Raw genomic sequence first — 22,116 nt, 5'->3', positions numbered from 1 at the left:
TTCAGCTCTCCCACAGGCCTCTGCATCTCTGTCCCAGTGTCCCACGTAATGCACGGTCCATCTGCAACACAACACAACCTCTGTCTCCAGCCATTCACTCAACAGCACGCTCTGGGCTTGTACTACATGGCAGGCCCTCTCTGAGCATCCGGGCCCCTCAATGCAAAGCAAAGCATCCATGCGTCGTGGACCTATGCTTTAACAGGCAGGGATGGGGAAGAAGCTGGAATAAGAGTACATTCTCTATATTTTGTATTCTCTGTTGGATAAAGAACACACATCTGCTAGAGAATGTCACAGGCAGGGAAACTGAAGGCGGCTGGGGTAGGGGCGATGAGATTTTACAGTGTGGTCAGGGCAGACCTCCTGCATGTGTGAGCTGCTTGAGTCTCTGGCTTAAATTTCATGAATATCTTTCTCTGTTTAGAAGTGTTAGACTGGCCCTATTTATATCTTTGTGAAAGGACGGGCCGGCTGCAGGGCTGCACGGCTGACCCATCTCCCCACTTCCCTTGGGACCCAGTGGCCTCCTGAGGACAGCAAACTGGAACACAGAAGGGCCAGCTCCCACCAGCACCCTGCACAAGCTGGCCAGGCGTCTGCCCACCCGCACTGGCGGCAGGCCAAGGGCATTGGAGTGTGTCCACTCCCAGTCCCTCCTGATACTGGCTTCATCCTTGCCACCACCTTTACGAGCTCGTTCTCATGCAGTGCCACGTTGTCCTCAGATATCACAGAGCACAAGTGACCCTGGCTTCCGTCAGCAACACCTACCCACCTGTCTCCTCACAAAGGTTCTAGGCCCTTCTCAGTGCTGCACAAGCAGTGGCGAACACATCCCCTCTTCTTCCTAACGCCACCATCCAGAAACCTCCAAACGTGCACCTCCTCCTGCCTGATCACCAGGCAGGGCCTCAGTGCAGCTGCTGAGGCCACCCAGAGGGGCTGATGTCCACTCCTCTGGGTGAAGATGATCTGCTCTGTGGGTCACCTGCCCTCCCCTCTGCCCACACTCCCCGCCAGCCCAGGTGGGCAGGGGTCCCATGTAAACTGACAGCAGCATTTTTGTGTCCATTGTCGACTGCCCCGAGAGTAGGGCCGTGCTGGAGACTCTAAGACACCCCAAAACATCTGAAAGGTGTTCTCCAGAGAACAGACACCCCACAAACGTGCAGTAATGAAAGATTTAGCAGCACAGAATGGCACCTGCACATGGCATGGGACACATTCGGAAAGCATTTTTAAGAACTGAAGGATAATTGCTTGTTAACTATAACAGTAATCCGGCCCTAGGTTCTTAGGCACAGCCCCTGGTGGTTCTTGGGCTCCTTTTCTGTGACCTCCCTGGATCTTACAACAGCAGATAGCCTATTATCCAAACAGCTCTGTTTTGTTTCTGCCGAGGGGAAGAATACATTAAGTTGCCTTTGAAATTTTTATCCTGCTACTATCTGCATTCATTAGCATATTTTATGATTTAAATCTAATTATCAGGGTTTTCCAAGCAATGGAACTGAAAGTGATCATAGCTGAGCACTTGAACATAGCCAGAATAAAAGGCAGGAAAATAGCCAAATTTGTTGAAAAGCCATCCTACGGGATATATCTACGGTGATGAAAGATCAGAAATTTAAAGAAGAAATAAAGACAACCAGCTTGATCATTATGTATGGGAAGCTTCCTGGGTCTGCCTTGTGCTTTCCTCGGGCACAGCTCCCTGGATCTCCACGCACAGTCCCAGATACCCTGTCCCACGTGCTAGACCCTGCTCAGACCCGGAAGGCGTCCCACTTAGACATGGCTCTTCCTCCCGGAGACGGCAACAACATATCCTCATACATTTCTGAAGGCATATTTGTGAAGAATCCATGAGATGCTCTTCCAAGTGACCCAGGAGCCAACGGGCTCAGTGCCAATCTGGTTTGTGCCACTGAATTTAATGGTATATTAGCTTCCCGCCCTAAAAACATTGCGCATGTGGGCCTGGCTTAAACAATGGCAGTTTGGGATCCCTGGGTGGCGCAGCGGTTTGGCGCCTGCCTTTGGCCCAGGGCACGATCCTGGAGACCCGGGATCGAGTCCCACGTCGGGCTCCCGGTGCATGGAGCCTGCTTCTCCCTCTGCCTGTGTCTCTGCGCCTCTCTCTCTCTCTCTGTGACTATCATAAATAAATAAAAATTTTAAAAAAAAAATGGCAGTTTCCTGTCTCACAGTCTGGAGGCCCGAAGTTCACGATGGAAGTGTCTGGGTTAGCCACATCCCAGGCCAGACAGAGAGGCAGGGCAGAGCAGAGCCCTGGAGAGCCTGGGCCCTGGGGAGTCCTCCACCCCCCTGACCTTTCTCCACTCGACAAGGACATCGTGTTCCTCCACCAGCACTAGGTTTGCCCCAGAGGAGCCTCATCACAGACACCTGTGCCCCTGCAGTCACATGGCCCAAGGTGAGGAACACACAGACACTCAGAGTGCACTCAGGGAGCAGCTAGGAATGCCCGCGTGTTCACGCTAAGGAGCTCTGAGACACTGTCTCACCTGGAGAGGGGCCTTAGCGCACCAGAGAACAGTGAATTTAAGTGAGTGCACACACCCTGGAAGACGTCGTGTAGTGCTGAAGATATCCTCATGTGACAGAGAACTCTCAGACGTAAAAAAACGCCAGCAAACGTTTAGTTGGCGACCCCTCAGAGGAAAGCGTGCCTGGCTGCAAACTGCCTGGCCTGGCGTCCGCACCCCACCGCCTGCATGGTGGGCACCTACACTCGGCCCTCAGACCCTAAGCGTTTGCTGAGAGGAAGGGCCTTGACCGCTGCCCAACATGTGTCCGGGTCCCTTCCACCTCCCCTCAGAAGTCCTGACCACTTCACTTGGTCCAAGTCTTGGCCTGACTCATGCCTGCAGGAGCCCCCCAGTACCCCAAGACATTTCTGTGGAGGCTCTGCCTATGCACCTGCTGCCAGAGCACTAGTTTCCCATGACTCTGCATTCAGAGAAGCCCTCTGTCTCCCAGAGGACAGGGCTCATACCCTTGGTCCGGCACAGGCCGCCTGATGCATGTGGACGAGCAAGAACCCAACCCCTGGCAGGCCCTGGATGACATGGGCTTGCACCCTCCCTTTGGAGGCTGAGACACGGACTGCAGACGGTGGCCTCCACCCCAAGCTCTGAAGGTCGGTGCCTTCTCAGGGCACCCGGGGGAAGGAGCGGCCAGTTTTCTGCTTCGAGTTTGTTCCCCGAAGAACAGAAATCCAGATGATCTGAAGTCAGGAAGGGCACACTCCCCCCACCCCCAGGTTCTGTTTTTAGCTGTGTGCCTGCCAGGATCTGAGATACCATGGTGATGGGAGTCATAGAAATAGAGCCAGAAGATCAATTGCCGAAAAGGCCTGTGCTCTGTGCTCCCTGCATAACGGGGAATGCCTCGAGCTGGCGGCTTCAAAGTCTTTCCCCACTTATTTACCATCTGCTCTCTTAGATGATTCTGAAAACAGATCAGAAGGAGCTGTTACCACAGCATTTCAAGCCAGCCCTGAGGTCAGGTGGGCGTTACTGCAGCTCTCAGGCCACGAAAGAGAGCAGAGTGAACGTCCGGGGCGGTAATCACCGCTGCTGATCGGTCCATCCCCTCAGCGTCCCGAAAAGCCAGGCGGCACCCTCCCTGGGAAGCCAGCACCAGTTGCGGGGTGGCCCGCAGACCCCCAGGAAGGTGAACTTTTTATTATAAAAGGAGGAATCCTGTGCCATTGATTGCACCAAAGGTGTCACTGGGCTGTAGGGGGCATCTCCAGATATGCCTGCGTTTCCTAACAAAGTCTCTGAGCAACCACCGTCCTATGACAAGGGTACAACACCTGCCAATAGGCAAACCATTCCCCACACGGAGCTGCCTCCCAGGCGCTCAAGGCCGGTCTTTGACAACAGTGATGCCTACACATGCAGGGCCACTTCACCACCCCACCAGGTCAATGGCAAACACATGACCCAGCTCTTCCCATATAACTCCTTTTTTTTTTTTTTTTTTTTTTTGCTATATTCTACTTTGATAATTGGACTTCCAAGATTCAAAACCTGGGGTGCCTGGGTGGTTAGATTGGTTGAGTGTTCCACTCTTTATTTCAGCTCAGGTCATGATCTCATGGTCCTGAGATCAAGCTCCATGCCGGGTTCCACGCTCAGCAGGGAGTCTGCTTGGGATTCTCAATCCTTCCCCCCACCAGACACCCCGTATATGTGCTCTCTCTCTCAAATAAATAAATCTTAAAAAAAGAGACATTCAAAACCTAAGGAAGAAGGTTGCAATAAACACTAAATGCGAATAACTGCTCTTAGTATCGTATGGTTGTCTGCAGAGAGACCTGGCAGTCAGGAAGTGTCCTGAGCCCTCACAGCAAATCCACACAGTAGAAACAACAGCTGCTTTCCACAGATGGAGGCATGAGGAGACGTGACGAGGACAGACCGGGCGGCTTGGCAGGGAGCTAACTTCTAGAAGCAGCAAGGCGGATCTCAACCTGTGCCTCCCTGCTTCTGAACCTGGCGTCTTCCCCCTGAGGCTGGTCCCCAGTCTCTCAACGTGTCTGAACCCATGTGAAAAGGTCAAGGTGCCACGAGCTGAGTGAGTGACCCTGGAGCTGGTCGGAGCAGCACAGCAGGGCCTTGCCCCAGCAGGGCCAGTCTCCATGGCTGCCCCACTGAGAACTGGATAGGCTGGCACGGGTAGACCTTTGGAGCCCAGTCTGGAGAGGCTGTACTCTGTGATTTGAGGGATTCCTGCCTCATTGTGTTCAAATTCTGAACAAATGGCTCGTGTGCTTTCGTGTTTAGTTTGTGCGGGAGGGATTGTTTCGTGGTGCGGGAGGGGGAGGGGGATGAGGGGGAGGCGGAGGAGGAGGGGAGGAGGAGGAGGAGGCGGAGGAGGAGTGAGGAGGAGAAGTGCGAGCTGACGATTCTTCACGCAACTCCTCCTCTCCTCCCTCGCCTCCTCTGCTCTTCTTCTTCTTCTTCTCTCTTCTCTTCTTCTTCTTCTTCTTCTTCTTCTTCTTCTTCTTCTTCTTCTTCTTTAAATAAGCTCCACGTCCAACTCAGAGCTTGAAGTCACAACCCTGAGATCAAGACATGAGATGAGGAGTGGGACACTACCAACTAAGCCCCTTGGTCTTAATGAACACTGTCTTAAGAAAGTAAGGAAGGGGTAAAGGAAACACAATATTGTTTGCTTACACGACTCTTCATTTAAAACTTTACTTTAGAACAAATAGTTCCAGTGGGCACAGATGAAACAATCCTGTACAACAAATGCAGCAATTTAGGGACAATGGCTTGTGGCTCTATATGGTTACAGGCACCCAGCAGGTTGGGCGACCCTACTACTCATGGGAGGCATCCGGTTGTACATCCAAAACCTGATTATCACATTTATTAACACAATCAAATGCTATACTTGGACACAACCCACTTTTACCTTCTTTTTAAAAACCCATGAATAGAAATATCAATCTGGTCAATTATCACCCAGGGAGCAGCTCTGGCTTTATAGATTGGTAATGCAATTGCTTTCCATCACTAAGCAATGTGACGGACAACAATGGCAGATTAAACAGTTCGACTATAGGCTGCATATTATAATGGCATTTAACTTCATCTTCACATCAATACCCACCTCTCAGACTTTCCCCCTGTAGTCAGAGCCAGCAGATTGGCCAGGCCAGATAATGGAGAAGTGAAGCACCACATTACCAAGTCCCACGGACGGAGCACTAGCTTCTTCTTCCCCGGTGGTCTGGGCCTCCCCTCACTCTGTAAGATGCCAGAGTCTCCTGGACCCATATTTTAGACTGGAGATTTTGCTTATCTTGGCTCTGTAATTATGTGAGGTATCTGGCGTCCCAAGATATGGATTTGAGGCTGGCTTATGTGGGGAATAGTCTTGTAAGCCTGAATTTTCCTCAACTATAGGATAGTGCCTTCACTCTCTGCCTCAAACGGTATGCCCGCTGGAACCCACCAAACCAGCTGATCGATGGATCGAAGGAGGGAGTATTCCACAGAGCAATGAGCCACTAACTGACCTGATGGACTGTGGCATTCCCCCAAACAATCGTCTGCATCCAGCTAAGGAACAGTTTTGACCAGTGACTAGATAATAGAACAGCGTAGACAAATATTCACCCTGGGAGTGACAAACTGCCATTCCCCTAAGGTCTATCACAAAGACTTGTGTTTGCTACACATCTCCGCAGAAGATGTTTCCCAACTGAAACTGATGGCGCTATAAGAGCGACAGGTGGGTTCCCCTGAAGATCAGGGGACTTCTGGAGTAGAATTATGAAATCGATCAATTTGCTAAGTTCTAAAAGTGTCCTGGGGCAGTGGGAAGAAAACAGTATAATTCCATTTTTATAACCACGTAACATGGGCATGTCTTCCCTTGCTTTGAAAATCCATGAAGACTTTCTAGGACACAACGGTCACTTACAAGGAACACAGCAAGAGGGGCAGGCAGAAAATGTTCAGAACCCACTCAGGAGGGCTCAACAGACTGCTGGCTGGTCAGAAAACAAGGCCTGGGAGAGGTGAGGAAGGGATGGGTCGCATGCCTGGGGAGGGGACAGCAGGGAAGCACTCTGTGGTCTCTACCTTCTCTCCAGACCTTTGCTTGGAAGGGGGTTCCTGGGAGGCCCTTGTCAATGGGGTGGGAGTGAGGGCACGCTGCCTGTGCCACCCCCTCTTCTGGCCCAGGAAGCCAGAGGAAACCTGTGTGGTCCCACTTACAGCTCCCCACTGGCGGCCCAGCGGGTCAGGCCAGGGCATCATCACAGTGCAGGCTCTGCATATGCTCTTCAAACATAGTGTTGGAGGTTACCTGTAGGGAATGTGTGCGTGCCAGTGAAATGCTTACATCTGAAGTGGGATATGAAGAGATCTTTTTCATAAGCACAGACTGCTGCCTACCTAGGGTAATTTAAAAGATATGATATCTGCAGACAGGAAAGATGGTGACCTTCTAACAGCCCTCCCAACCTGAGATAGCTTTCTGTATTTCCCATAACCAAAGCAATGATCTGTGTTTGGGACAGCCTGCAGAATATCTTAGAACGAAATCTAAGCTAAACAACCTGAAAATTGTGGCTTGCCTTTTCACTCTGTGAAAGTACATCCATTGATGCACAAAGCTTTTAGTTTTGATGAAGGCCAAAATATCTGTTTTTTCTTTTGTAATCTGTGAATAATGATATTCTAAGAACAGGATGTGGCTGAGTCTCCCTGAGGAGGTCCCCTGAGTGGGCCCTTAAGCTGCGATAGTTAAGGTCTGGAAGCTACCCAGGAGAGTGCTGGAAAGCACTCACTGCCTAGGCACATACCACCCCCCCCCAAAAAAAATTGCTTTGTGAACCAGAACACAGGCCTCACTTCATCTTGCACCCAGTAGGGCCCCTGAGGGGGCCACCCACAGGAGTGGCAAAGTTGCGATGGTGTCTGGGCACATGGTGGCCTTTCTTGGCTGTTCCTGAATGTGTGCTCACTGCTGCTAACCACAGGACTTCTCCAAGAGCAGGTGCTCTGCAGGTGCTCCACAAATGTGCTTTCACTGAACCATCTCATCTCTCCTAACCGAATGCTGTCCTCTGTGACAGGATAGATCACAGTAACTGGCTAACTATCGATGGGGCAGCCCATAGAGATTATTGCTGGCAAACTAAATTATGAGGCACCATCTCTATGTAAAGTTTGAATAATGCGGGCAGTGGAGGAAAAGAGCCAGGGCAGCTGCTAGCAGGTGACCTCTTCCCAAATCGGCACCTCCAGGGATCATGTCTCCTACCACGTCTCTAAGAGTGAGCACTTCTGAACAGACACAGAAAAAGTTACTGTGGGATTGATTTCACTAAGTCCAGTCTGCCTGTTCTGTCATTATCAGATTCTTTCTTAGCATTTAAAATCATCTGGTTCCAGGAGAATGTCACATTACTTAAAGCAGTGCATGTTCAGTATGTGACCCACGTTCTGCAATAGGTAACTCAGATGATGATGATAATGAAGCAATCACAAAATGGCAGCAGAATTCCTGTCCACCCAGGCCACCCCATCAAGGCCAGATAAGCCCTCCACACATGTGCATGGGGGATGCAGATGCTAGAAACGTACACAGGCCAAGAAATAAGTAGTAAATTGGCACTGCTAGTCACAAAAGCCAAATGGCCCGAGTGTTCCACGGGAGCAAAAGGAGATTTTCAGATCCTGTGTATGTGGATGGACAGCTTCTCAACTACACCAGTAATCAGCCATTATCCTGCAGAGACATCTGGTAAAAATATCACAGTAAAAGGAACTGCAGGCCAACCACATAGTGGACATAGACAGGACAGCCATAAAGAAAATACACTGGGCAGAATTACAGGACAGTGAAGGCATGAGAGGCCGTGGCTGTGCGGGCATCCCCCTAGTGCACAAGCAGGTCAGCACGAAGATGCTTGCTGGTGGCTCACAGCGTGCAGGTACAAGAACAGAACCTCATCATCTCAAGATGTGGCAGTCTTTGCCTGTTCCCCAAAGTAATAAAATGTAATGCCCATTCCTAAAAAGGACCGCCTTCTCTCAGAAAAGGGAAGAGATGCCTGAACTGCCTTGGCCTTTTTCTAAACTTCCAAACTTTCCCCAGTCCATTTGCTCCCCCCCTTCCTTGGGTCCTAAACCACTTCACTCAGACCCTGGTCACAGCTCTTTGGGCACATGGTACAATATCTGTGGTGTCCATTTGATCCCAAGTTCCCAGGAGAAGGGGTCGTATCGGAATCGCCCAGAACGTCCTCCTCCTGGGCTTCTGCCTCCGCTTTCCTGAGTGCTCAGTGAGTGCTCGCTGAATAAACATGAGAGTCATTGAACTGCACTGTGCACAGAGTGTTCTTTGCAGGGTACTGACTTGGAGGGCCACGGTATTTTCAGATGATGACTTTATGCTCACTGTTATAAAACCAAGTAAATGACAAATTGCTTTGAAGAACAATTAAGGAAAATCATACAGGTCAGTTTTCTCTGGACTGCTCTATCAAATAGATTAGAATAGTATAATCCATTTTTTTTTCATTTTTGTGAATATCCAGAACTACCATACTTGGAGGTGAAAAGAGTTAATGAAGCACACGATGTGGTTTTCTTGATTCTAGGGATTATCATGACAGCCACAGGGAAACAGAACAAGGGTCTTGTTGGGCATCACTGTTAGTGTGTGAATGGCCATTAAATTTAGCATGAGATCCAGAAGTGTCCAGGAGTGCTGTCTGGTTCTCCTGAAGGGATGCACTAAGATAGCCCCCAAGGTAGGGCCCAGAAATGAGAGTCTGAGCCGAGAGCATACAAGGTAGCCAGCCTACTCTGCCGATGTACCCACCCTTTGAGGGATCTGTAGGCAGCAGTACGTGGCCTTGGACGAATGCAGGACCATTCCAGCAAGGTCTCAGGTATTGTCCTGATTCCTGTGGGCAAGTCTGGACTTTGTAGTTTGGATGGGTCAGGAGAAAAATGGAAGGAAGGAGAAGGAAGGGTGAGTGCCAGGTATCTTCCTGCATCTCATGTAACACGGGGGCCTCACTGGGCATGCCTACTCTGCTGTGTAGAGAGGTTGGCAACCCAGAGTGATGGTCTTTTGCTACAAAAGTAACTAAGGAAAAAGTGGGGGGTTAATGCTGAGGGGTGACATCCTGTCTACCACTTCAACGCATTTCATTCTTTTTCCATCCCAGAGATTCCTTGATTCTTCCAGTGATAAACACTGAGTGTCTATACTAGGCCTGTCTAGACCTGGGGGCTGGCCTCCTATGGCACTGCAGAGATATCTCTAAGGTAAGGTCAGGGAAGAATATTATAATATACTAATTTGAACCTTTAAAACTGGGCTGGGCCAATTTTTTTGAAGATTAAGAGGATAAAAATTCTAGGAACTGGTAAAATGTGGTTTTATACATTTTCTTTTGCTCCTTTAGCACCTTGATGTTCAAAATGTAGTCCAGGGACTGGCAGCACCAGTGCCATCAGGGAGCTAATAAAAGATACAGGACCCTGGCCACTCACAACCTCCTATTCTTTCTGCAATCTAAGAGACTCCCAGCTAATCAGATACACATACAAGTTTGAGAAGCACTGTTCTAGAACATATATGAGGTATCACGTATGCCATCAGAGTATGGAAGACTATGAAGATAGTCTAAAGGACATGCAAGATGGCCTTTTTCCTGGTCAGATGTGTACAGAAGAGTAAAACAAGAGAAGCCCAGAAACAACGGCTACTTGGCCTTTAGAATATCCCAACCACCTAAAACAAAGTGTCAGTTGAAAGAGAAAAAGTGAATAGATATGGGTGTGGTATTGTCTGAAATATGACTATGTTTCATGGAATCCATTTCTTTCAGAGATAAGAGCTAGTTGAAGCTGTTCCAGTAAACCTGCCTATGCCTGGGGGGCAATAATAAAATTAAAGCAGTTGGCTCTTAAAACGGGAATAAGGACATCAAATGCCAAACACAATGCTTTTTTGATAATGACAGAGCTCAATGCCAAATAGCAACTTCATGGAAAGGAAAATAACTCTAATGAGTATCTGGATTGGGAAATTAGAAAACATACATATACATATATATGCATTTTGTCACCAAATTGAGAAGACTATGTGAGACTGGTTTTACTTCTGTCTCCAGAAAACACAGTAATACCGGGTACAAATTAGCAGTCCCTTTGGCAAGCAGCCAAAGAGAGAACTCAAAACTGTTTCTCATTTTGGAGTCATTTTTGAGGCGCATCACTTAGAAAAGTAATAAAGAGGCTGTTGGTGTTTTTATTTTACTGAATAGCTTTGAAAAAATAGCCACTGTCAGTTCAGAATGGGCTCTTAGGGAGAAAGACGCCATCACCAGGGCAGAAACAGTGGGCTACCTGCAAGTGACAGGCTCCTGAAGGATCAGACGCCTGGCTGCAGTCTGGACTGTACTTGGAACTGCTTGAGGAGCTCCACGCAGCCGTGAAGGCTGAACCCCAAACTCTGGGTGAGACCGGCATGCTGCCCAGGCTGGGGACAACCTGGATGCAGACACCCCCACCCCCTTCATTTGAGTTGGGCCCACCTTGGGACCTAGAGACTTTCTGCTTCTGCCCCAGTATGTGTAACCTTGGAAGGAATGCTGCTCCCATCCATACTGAGAGAAAGAGTCAGGCTAACTTCAAATCCACAACTTTGCCTGAACTTTTCAGAGAACTGAGGTCACAGAGCAAACAATGGGCTCCATGTTTATGACACAAGCTGATAGGGAGATGCAAATGCTGGGCCACCTAAAATAGAGACAACAAAACACAACTAGTAAGAAGGGTTGGCTAAAATAGCTGATGGGCTGGTGGAAGCCCAGTGTGAGCCCCTAGGGCTGCAGAAATTCAGAGAGTCTGCATGATGTTGCAGGTTCTTTCTCTGCCAACCCTACCAAATGCTCACGGGAAGAGTTAGAAAGAGCCCAAGACATAGTTCTTTTGCTGAATAACTAGGGAAGAAAACAGCAGCCAGTGGGAAGCAAGGTCAAGAGACCCTGCCTGGGCCTTCCCCTCTATCTCCACCATAGAACAAAATCATGGTCTTCTGTCTGGCACACTGGCGACCATCACCACAGCAGGAAGCAGGGGATCAAGGGGGGAGAGGCGGTAATACAAAACAAAACACAAAACACAGCCTACTCCAAGGTCTTAAATGTCAGCTCTGAGTCCACAATGCTGCAGAGGAGAGGCAGGGAGTTGAGAGGGCCACCCACCCCCCAAGACCCAGGGGAACAGTGCAGGCCTGGAAATGAGCCTCAACCAGAAGGACAGAAACCACACCCCCCACCCACCATCACCACCAGGCTAAGAAGCTGTGCTAACAAAAGGCAGCAGAATCCTGAGAGAGTCCTGCTGGGAGAGGGACAGGGAGGGGCAAGAGCCTGCAAGACACCCTCCCAGAGGCACTCTTGAGGGAAGACTGAAAACCAAAATCAAGGAGACATTGCTCAAGAAGCCTTGCTCTTCCCACTCCTCCCCACCCCAAGGGATCTCTATAGGGATCTGAAGCCTGCTGGCATGCAGGGGTAGTTATGGCAATGATAAGTCCCAATGAGGCAGATGCAAACCTCACACTGCAGGTTCAGTAGAAAGAAAGGCACGCCCATGCCCAGGCAGGAATACTATTCCTCTTACTCTCTGTTGACCTATACCAACATATGCAGCTTCCAAGAAAACATTACAAAGCATTAAAAAAAAAAAAGTGAGGAACATCAATACATTCCCAAGAGAGAACAATCTTAGGAACCAGCCTCAGATATGAGACAGTTGTTAGAATTATCTGCCAAGGAATTTAAAATAACTAAAATTAGTATGTTAAAGGCTTTAACAGAAAAAGTGGGTCACATGAAAGGTCAGATGGGAATTCCAGCAGAGAGATGGAGAATTTAAGAAAAAAACCTCATGGAAATGCTAGAAATTAAAAAACCCACTGTAATAGAGATGAAAAATATCCCTGAAAGCCTTATCAGCAGATCTGACACAGGCATAAAAAGTCAGTGAACTTGAAGGTAGGCCAACATAAATTCCCCAAGTTGAAATACAAAGAGTGTAAGTGTAGGGAAGAAAGAAAAACTCAGAGCAGAATATCCAAGAGCTGTGGGACCATGACAAGCACTCAGAACACACATAATTGCAATGCCAAAGGAGAACAAGACAGAATTTGCAGAAGAAATATCAGAAGTAACATAGCTCAAGAATTCTCAAAAATTAATGACAGACACCAAACCACAGATCCAATCTGCTCAGAAGAATACCAAGTAGGATAAAAAAACAAAACAACCCACTTAGGACATCACATCAAACTGCTAAAACAACAAAAAGAAAATCCTGAAGGTGGGCAGAGAGAAAAGACACAAATACACAGACCCAGAAGCCAAGGAAACCATGAGACAATGAGTCACACCTCCAAATTGTAGAAGAAGAAAAACTGTTGACTCTGAATTCCAGAGAAAATATATTTCAAAAGTGAAGGATAAATAAAGATTTTCTTAGAAAAAATAGAAATTGGGAATGTGATGTCAGTAGACAAATTCTATAAGAAAAAAATTGCTAAAGGAAATTCTTCTGTCAGAAGGAATGTCTGAGACTAAAACATGAATCTGATTCACATTTTATTATGGTATTATAATACCATAATCGTAAGTTCATTTTTTATTTCCTCAGAAAGGTAGCTGTCTAAAGCAGGGGTGGACACATGACACCCTGTTAGTGATATCTTTTTTAAAAAAATATTTTATTTAAATTCAATTTGCCAACTGTTGGTCACATCTTACCCACCATCTGCTTACACAAATGAAGCTTCTCCAGAAAACAGCCACACCTGCTCGTTCACACATCAGCTACACCTGCTCTCTCCTGAGTATCTGTGTAGATGCCACAGGGCCTATAACACAATATTTAATACCTGGTCATTAATGAAAATGTTAGTTGAAACCTGGTTTAAAGAAAAAAAATGCTAGCAATGTGTTGCATGTTTATAATATACATACAAGAAGAGGTTATGTGAACAGCACACAGGAAGTGAGGGAGGACTGGTAATACATCACTGTAGGCATCTTATACTCCACTGAAATGGGTATAAAATTATTTAAGGATGGACTAAACCCTCAAATGCATGCACATATGTATATTTTAAGCTCCGGAGTGATTGCTGAACAGACTCACAAAAAAATGTCCAATCAACACAAGAGAATACATAAAAGGAAGAAAACAGAAATAAGCACAGTTGGAAAAAGTAGAAAAATTAGTAAACGGAACCCAGTGACATATGACAAGGTTAACACAACACAACTAGTTAGGGTTCACTCCAGAAACTGAAGGCCGGTTCAACATTTGACAGTCCATCTATATAACTCCCCATATAAATAGACCACAAAATAAACACCATGTGATTATCTCGAGAGGCAGAAAAAGCTTTAAGCAAGATTCAACATCCACTCATGATCTAAATTCTCAGGAAAGTAGCCACAGAAGTAAGCTTCCTTAATCTGATAAACAACATGCATCTTCTGCGGCCCTCCCGCTAACTTTGTGGGCCTGGTCAAGCCACTGAATTCTAATCCCTCGAGTTTGGAACAAATATGGCCATGCTCACTTTTCCTAGTTAACACCACGCTAGATGTTCCACACAATCAGGCAAGAGAAAGAAATAAAAGACCTACAGACTGGAAAGGATGAAATGAAATTGTTTTTATTTGCAGATGACATGATTGTCTGTGTAGAAAAAAAAAAAATCAAAACCACCAAAGTCTTCAGAAAAGCTCCCAGAACTTGTAAGTGAGTTGAAGAAGTTCCCAGGATATGACAGGAGGTATGAAAGCTGGCCTGTACACCTACATGCCCGCTGAGGAATCCAGTGCCATTTCCTCTCTGTGACCTCTCAGGCCAACCACAGGAAATGGCAAAGGTTCGACACACCAGATGTGGGATGTAGTCCATGCATCACAGGCTTAGGTCTCCTTGCCAGCTGTGCTTCTAGGCATGTCTGCATTCTAACCCAGGCACCCTGATTTGGGGGTCTCTTCCTCACTTGCCTCTGCCAACACCTCCTTTTTGAGGGGCTCAGAGGAATCTTGAAAATACTTTTCTCTGTTCTGACTCAGTGAGTGGTCATTGCTTTCCACTCCCAGCCCTCCCCTGCTGACCCCAGGCCCCAGGTCCATAAAACCACAGGACTCCTCTGTTTGGGGGTCTTTCAGCAGTGAAAGCACCCCGTATCTTCACTCGTCCATCTGACCCCACCTGGTGCCATTCCACTGGTAAAAATGGAATGAGAGAGCCAATGTATTCCATGGTTTGGCTTCCTGCTCACACTATTGCAGCAGAGGATGGAAGGCTTGACATTGTCTTTGCCACGTGGCTTGTTTTCTTAATCAGCTGCCCTGACATCTGGCAGTACAGCTCTCAGCTCAGCTGAGCTCTTGAGCAATGAACTAGAATTTGAAATTTTAAAAAAGCAAACAATACTGTTTAAAATAACATCCCAAATGAAGTAATTACATAAAACGCTAACAAAATACGTGCAGGATCTATATACTATGAACACCGAAGTGCCAATGAAAGGAATCAAGGGAGGTATATATAAATGGAATGACATACTGTGCTCATGGAATAAAAGGCTCATCGCTGTGAAGATGCTAGTTAGTTTTCTCCAACAGGATCTATAAATTAAAAATAATCTCAATTGAAATCTCAACAAGGTATTTCATAGATATTGACTAGTTGATTCTAAAATGTATATGGAAAGACAAAGGAATTTGAATAGCCAGGACAATTCTGACAAAGAACACCTCATTCTACCCAAATTCATAGTGTAGCAATATGATAGGATCAAAAGAAGATATATAAACCAGCCGACCAGGATGGAGTTCAGGATAGATCCACAAAAATATAGTCAACTCATCTTGGACAATATGGCAACATTGACTCAATGGAAAAAAATAGTTTAAAAAATGTTGCTGGAAATATAGAACATCCCTATGCATGTGGATAAACCTTGAGACACACTTCATACCTTCATACCTAAAAAAAGTTTTTTAAAGATTTTATTTATTTGTTTGTTTATTTATTTATTTATTAGAGAGAGAGAGAGAGAAGCAGACTCCCCACCAAGCAGACAGCCCAACATGTGCTTGATCCCAGCATTCAGAGATCATGAGGGGAGCCTAAGGCAGACATTTAGCCAACGGACCCACCCAAGCTTCCCATATCTTATTCAGAAATTTAACTTAAAGCAGATCATATGCCTAAATGTAAAATGTTAATACCATAACATTTCTTGAAGAAAGACTGCTTGACCCTGGGTTTGGTGACATGTTTTTAAACATGAGACCAAAAACACAATCCATTAGAAAATACAAAGTTGATAAACTATACTTTCTCAAAGCAGAAACTTCCCTTCTATGAGAAACACTATTAAGAGAATGAAAATACAAGCCACAGACCTGGTAGAAATATTTGTAAATCCCTATCTGATACAGGTCTTCTATCTAGAATATATAAAGAATATTTAAAAATCAACAATAAAAACACAAACAACCCAATAAAAACTAGACAAAAGATCTGACCAGATACTTCACCAAAGATGGCAGAGAAGCACATGAAAAGATGCTCAACATCATTAGTCACTAAGGAAATGAAAACTCAAACCACAATGAGATACCAATCATTGTACACCAATTAGAATGATAAAAATAACAAATGAATAAAAATCTTAAAACTAACAATATTGAATGCTGGCAAGGATGCAGAGAAACAAATGATCATTCATTTCTGATCAAAATGTGTCCAGTCACTTTCTAAAATGGTTTGGTAGTGTCTTACAAAGTTAAATATATATGTAGCATATGACCCAGCAGTCTCACTCCTGGGTCATTTACCTAAGTGGATTTAAAACTTACATTCACAAAGACATGTAACAGGGAAAAGCTAAGCATGTCTGACTCCATATTGCTTCTATATCCCTTGCCATTGTGATCTATAGCTTGGAAACCCCTGCTTTGCCTCACACATAGACATGTCAATCACCCAAGGACTTTGCTTACAGCTAAGATTTGCAAAAACTGCAAAAACTGAGACCCACCTCAGCAGAGGAGATACAGAGATATATACAGAAAGGACTCTGTTTAAGACTTGCAGGAACAGGGATCCCTGGGTGGCGCAGCGGTTTGGCGCCTGCCTTTGGCCCGGGGCGCGATCCTGGAGACCCGGGATCGAATCCCACGTCGGGCTCCCGGTGCATGGAGCCTGCTTCTTCCTCTGCCTGTGTCTCTGCCTCTCTCTCTCTCTCTGTGTGACTATCATAAATAAATAAAAAAAAATTAAAAAAAAAAAAAAAAAAAAGACTTGCAGGAACTGCATGCATGACCTGTCCCGGAGATCAACTGACCGACAACTAAGAAGTTACTCGATCTTCCTCAGATATCTACAGCTATGAAGTCACCTTTGGACTCTACCCCCACCCCCACATGCTTCCTCCTCTTGCTAACATAAAAAAAGCTCAAATATCTTGCCCAGGAAGTATGGTTCTTTAGGACAACCATCTGCCATCTCCTGGGTTTCCTGGCTTTCAGAATAAAGTCACTTTCCTATGGCCACATCCTGCCTCTGGATATACTGACCCATCCTGTGGGGAGTGGAAGGAGCTTGGACTGGATCCCTCCCTCTCTCTCTCTCTCTCTCTTTCTCTCTCTTTCTCTCTCTCTCACACACACACAGTATTCAAATATTCATAGTAACCATAAAAAGAAACAGACTTATTGGTTATTGGTTCATGATACAAATGGATCAATCTTTAATTCATTTTACTAAGTTAGAGAAGTCCATCTACAGCAGCGCAAGATTCTATTATATGATGTTCTGAAAAAGGTGAAACAGCGGGAAAACCGAAGAGATCAATGGGTTGCTGGAGACTGGAATGGGGAGGGAGGCAGGGGGCAGAAGTTCCCCTGCTCTTCCACTGGCCTTCCCACCCACCCCCTTCCAAGGGGACAGTGTGTAGGAGGTGCCAGCTGTGTGAGGAGGGGGCAACAGGGTCCCTTGTACCCCCCCTCCCCGCCCCAACCTCCCTCCCATTTTCCCTTCCTGCTGTGGCAAATAAGAGCACAGAGAGACTGGGGCAAACCAAAGTGCACAAAAGCACCCATCTCCCCAGAGAAGTGTGTGGTTCACCACGGGCGCGGGGCAGGAGAAGACAGGAGGCATCTCGGAACCCAGATGGCAGTGCTAGGCAGGGGGAGAAGAGGGACAAGCTGGGACCATGCCCCCAGGCTGCTGTTCCCGCTACTCAGGGCCCTGCACCCCCACCCCCACCCACACCCCGTTCCACTGGGCACAGACAGGACAGGCTCGATGCGGAAGTGCCGTGCCCGGTGCTCTCCCTGACCTCCCTCTGCCAGCGGGCGCCACCCCGCCCCCATCACGAGAATCAGTTCATTGCCAGCATGTGTACCACTGAATGTGTGGCCATTATTTGCCATTTTATGACTTAAGGACAAATATGTTCTAAAATTACAATTCTCTATCACATATATGAATTGGGCATCATTTATAATAATATAATTATACTATACACGAATCACATCATATTTTATATTCTGCTATAAATACTGTGTATAAACATCAAGTTTCAGATATAATAAACACACAAATGTTAACGGAGCACAAGTGTCTGTGCGGCAGAAGCGCTAGGCTGCTGCTGAACTGGTCCCTTTACGGCAGTGGCCGGCTGGAGGGGTCTGTGCAGTAGCCGTCAGCTCCCCTGCTCCGAGCCCTCATGCAAAGTCCTCGTCAGTGGAATCCCTGCCGCCAGGAGTCCTCCCAAGCTGCAGACTCTGGACTCCAATGGCCCCTGGTGGGGCCACCCTGCAGATGTGATTCCCAGAAGCAGGAGGTCCACTTCTGGCACTGCGCCCCATCACAGGCTGCTCTCAGCCTCTGCTGGGGGCTTATACACCTGCTCTCCCAGAGGAAGGGTCATGAAAGGGGCCTCCTCTCGGAACTGCCCTGGCCTGGCCGTGAGCGGGCTGCTGGCGTGCACCATGGCAGGTAAGCGGGGCTGCACTGACCGGCCCGCGTTCTTCCCTCCCAACCTGAGACCTGTTCCTGAAATGGTAGCATTTGGCTGGGGACAGAAGTAGGCCAACTGGAGGAGAGTGTCCACTCTCACATAACCACATCTGCCTTGTCCAGATTCTTGGCTTGCCATGAACATTTGGAGAAATACAGATCCCTACCTTCCTACCTGTTATCATTGCTATCTTTTACCAATTACGGAGTCTCCACTTGCTGCCAACTACAGGGCGTTGATGATGCCAACTACAGGGCGTAGCTGCCAACTGCACGCCCTGAAAGGTAAAGCAACATCCAAGTAGTATTTGGAATATGAAGACCAGAACAAGCAGGGGTAAAATTCATGACATCCAAGCCACTGCATGGATGTGTGTGATGCAGAAAACTGTGAGCTCCAAGGAGGCTGTCCTCCCTGGAACAGCTGAATTTTGCAGGATTCCTGTCACCTGAATCTAACTTCTCATTGGAATGCCTAATGACCTTCTATTGAGGACAGGATTCCACTTTGTTTCCACAAGCCATGTGTTCTCCTCCTTGTACCAGCCTCTTGGATTTTGCTCGTGCCTGGTGCATGAATAGCCAGTTAAGGACACAGTTTGAGACAGGACTGCTAGTTGAGAATATAACTGGGAAGCAGAATAACAATGAGAAGAACAGAACAGGAGAAGAAAAGGAAGACGTAGAGTCATTGGCTCCATGCTTTTACAAACCTAGACAGCTCACTCAGTGTTGAAAGGATTCCATGCATCAGGAGGGAGTAAAGCTGGTGTGCCCTCCTTGGATGTCCTTCACCCAAGTGCACTGAGTGCAAGCTTTCTCCCATTTTCCTCCCAAATCCACTACTGGGGGAAGGTGTGCTATGGGGAAGAAAGAAGCAGGCCTCTGGTCCTGGCCCTGGCAACTCAGCATCCTTCTCCTGGAGGTTCTCCATTCAGACCTCTTCCTGGGGAGAAGGCACATTTTCCAGGGGAGATCTCCACCCCAGGTGGTTAGTCCTAGGTGGCCCCATGCAAGTGGGCAGTGGCACTCAGTACAATTCCTGGGAGATGCACTGACAAAAAGATCACTCTTTAATGGTTTATCAGGACTGCTCTCAGAACGCACATGCGCTCTTAGATCCTTAGATCTTAGATCCTTATCCAGCAAAACCATGCCCGCAGAATGTCAAAGGCTCATTTGACCAGCGCCTCTGGACGTAAAGATCACAGTCAGCATCCACACACCCTACAGCTTTCCCTTTAACTGTTCACGAGGCTTGTTCTCCAAAAGAATGGCACCATTTTGAGAGGAGATGGAGTACGGTATAAGATTTTATTTTTGCATGGGCTCATCTTTGTGCTTGTAAATACAGTCCATTTTCTTATAGAATTTTATTGACAGTTACAATGGTCTGGGTATATGACACAAGCTTATCCACTCCTATAAAGATTATTTATTTATTTGGTTGATAGAAACTTTTAACAATTAGGTTTTGGAAGCTAAATTAGTGAGGGAAATGACTGTTCTTCCTGACCCATTCTTACCCCTCCTCCAGGATTCAAACCAGCACTTTCTCAAGGTAGAGGTTCCTCACCTGCCAGGTGAAGCAAGGGTACGTCAGCCGCTGGCACCTCCAGCCCTCTCCTTGACCCAGGAAACACTGGCCGCCTGGCGCTTATGCATCCAATGATGGCCTTTCCTGTCTCTGTGGGGGCAGCGGCCACATCTGTCTTAATCAAAGCAGACTCCTCAGGCCCGGACCACAATGAGCCGATCAGAGCTGGTTTAGGTTGAGGGAATCCAAATTCCACGTGCCGTGTGGTTCTACACCAGGCAGCCTTGGGAACAGAGTGGGCCGGACCACGCCAAGAAAGGGCGACCTGGGGCACTTGACGGGATGAGCACTGGGTGTTATTCTGTATGTTGGCAAATTGAACACCAATAAAAAATAAATTTATTATTAAAAAAAAAAAAGAAAGAAAGGGCGACCTGGGTCCCTCCAGCACAAAAGCGCAGGCCAGGCGTGAGTTTGGAGCAGGGCAGAAAGTGCTAGCACTCACCAGTCTGACACACCTCCCAGCCAGTGGACTTCTGATAGGCTGCCAGGTGGGTAGGAGACAAAGTGTACCCAGAGCCACAGAGAGAGATCTCCTTGCAGCCCTAAAACAGGAATGAGCTACAGAGAGAGACGGGGGCCCAAGGTGGCAGCCAGGCCAGGGCCCTCCCCCCTCTCCCCCCCACAGTCAGCCCCCTGCCCCCCTGCACTGTGCAACCTGCACTGGGCCTGCTTTAAGCATCACCAGAAGGCTCACTTCTCATGCATGATGCTGCAGGTTCTGCCCCCTGAAATATTTGAAACTGGGCTGGCACATAATAGATGCTCAATAAACATTTGTACAATGAAAGAATCTATGAGTAATGAGAAGAGAAGGGATTGATAGGTGTAAGATTTAAACATTAATGAGCAGACACATGTCTCTCTGAGAAAAGCCCATGTCCTATGTGCTCAGTCCTGCGGCCTTCCCACCTCTGACCACCTGAGTGAGGTTCCTCACCTGCAAGGCCTGTGGGTGTGGCCAGCTCACCACGTGAGCACGGGATTGTCAGGCATCCTGGGCATAAAGGGAGAACGGTAAGCAGCAAAACAATTTTCATTCAACGGTAAGCCACTAGAATGCATTTCTACTCCCATTCTAATATACAGGCAAGTTCCGCAGAGAAGTAGCCAAACCAAACCCGGAAAGGACAGATCATTCTCCCAACATGCTTCTCTAACATTTCCCACGAGAAGTCAGGCAGGGAGTGGGCACTGTGCCTGTCTCCGTGTGTCCTGCTCACCCTGCAAAGTCCAGGCAGCACCCTGCCCCTGGGGGACTATGCCAGTGCTGCCACCACTCACTGGGAGGTTATGGGATCGTTCCCTCAGATTCCAACCCAATTTCCATGCATAGATATATATTCTTACAGACACTACCCACAGACTGAGCATTATGTTTTGGGATTTCTTTCAAATGCATCAGGTTGACAGGAATGTTTTCAAGAAATACACCACAACTGTGCCTGCCTAGTCCCCAGTATCCCATTTCTCTGCTCTTTATTCAATTGTAAACGTGTCAGCAGGAAACCTGACCACAGACAACAAGCAGCCATAATAATGTGAATGAATAACATAGATGTGGGGTTATTGTTATCCTTGAGGAAATCTTGTGTTACTCCATTCAAAAGGGGAAAAAATACGTGAAAGTATGAAAGTGATATTAAGCAGATGTTAGACTGGAATTGTCAATCTTGTCTGAGCAGGTGCTAATGTGTTATAATTATCCCTTCTGGCGCTGGGTGTTTAGGATTTTGGTTCCCACCTAGTCAATCACAGCTGCAATTGTTAAGCTACTTACATCGCTAATATGCTGGGTAATAACCAGATAGGATTTAATATTTGACATTTACCGTCAATTACCTTCTTCTGACATGCATCTCCTCTACACCAATATCTGTAGAT

At 47.1% G+C, this 22,116-nt stretch overlaps 1 non-coding gene across 1 annotated transcript in view; it reads right to left on the bottom strand.

Annotated features, from left to right (window-relative positions):
• The window catches only part of LOC102155469, a 592,200-nt gene that overhangs the window by 288,486 nt on the left and 281,598 nt on the right, over window positions 1–22,116 (bottom strand). The window contains exon 3 of the transcript XR_005376619.1: window positions 15,168–15,229. This is a non-coding gene — a transcript (uncharacterized LOC102155469). The remainder of the gene's footprint in view (window positions 1–15,167; window positions 15,230–22,116) is intronic.

The sequence above is a fragment of the Canis lupus genome, chromosome 22 (assembly GCF_011100685.1).
Source record: "Canis lupus familiaris isolate Mischka breed German Shepherd chromosome 22, alternate assembly UU_Cfam_GSD_1.0, whole genome shotgun sequence".
NCBI classification, from domain to species: domain Eukaryota; kingdom Metazoa; phylum Chordata; class Mammalia; order Carnivora; family Canidae; genus Canis; species Canis lupus.
Note: the sequence above shows the minus strand (reverse complement) of the source record. Positions and strands in the feature narration are given on the sequence as shown.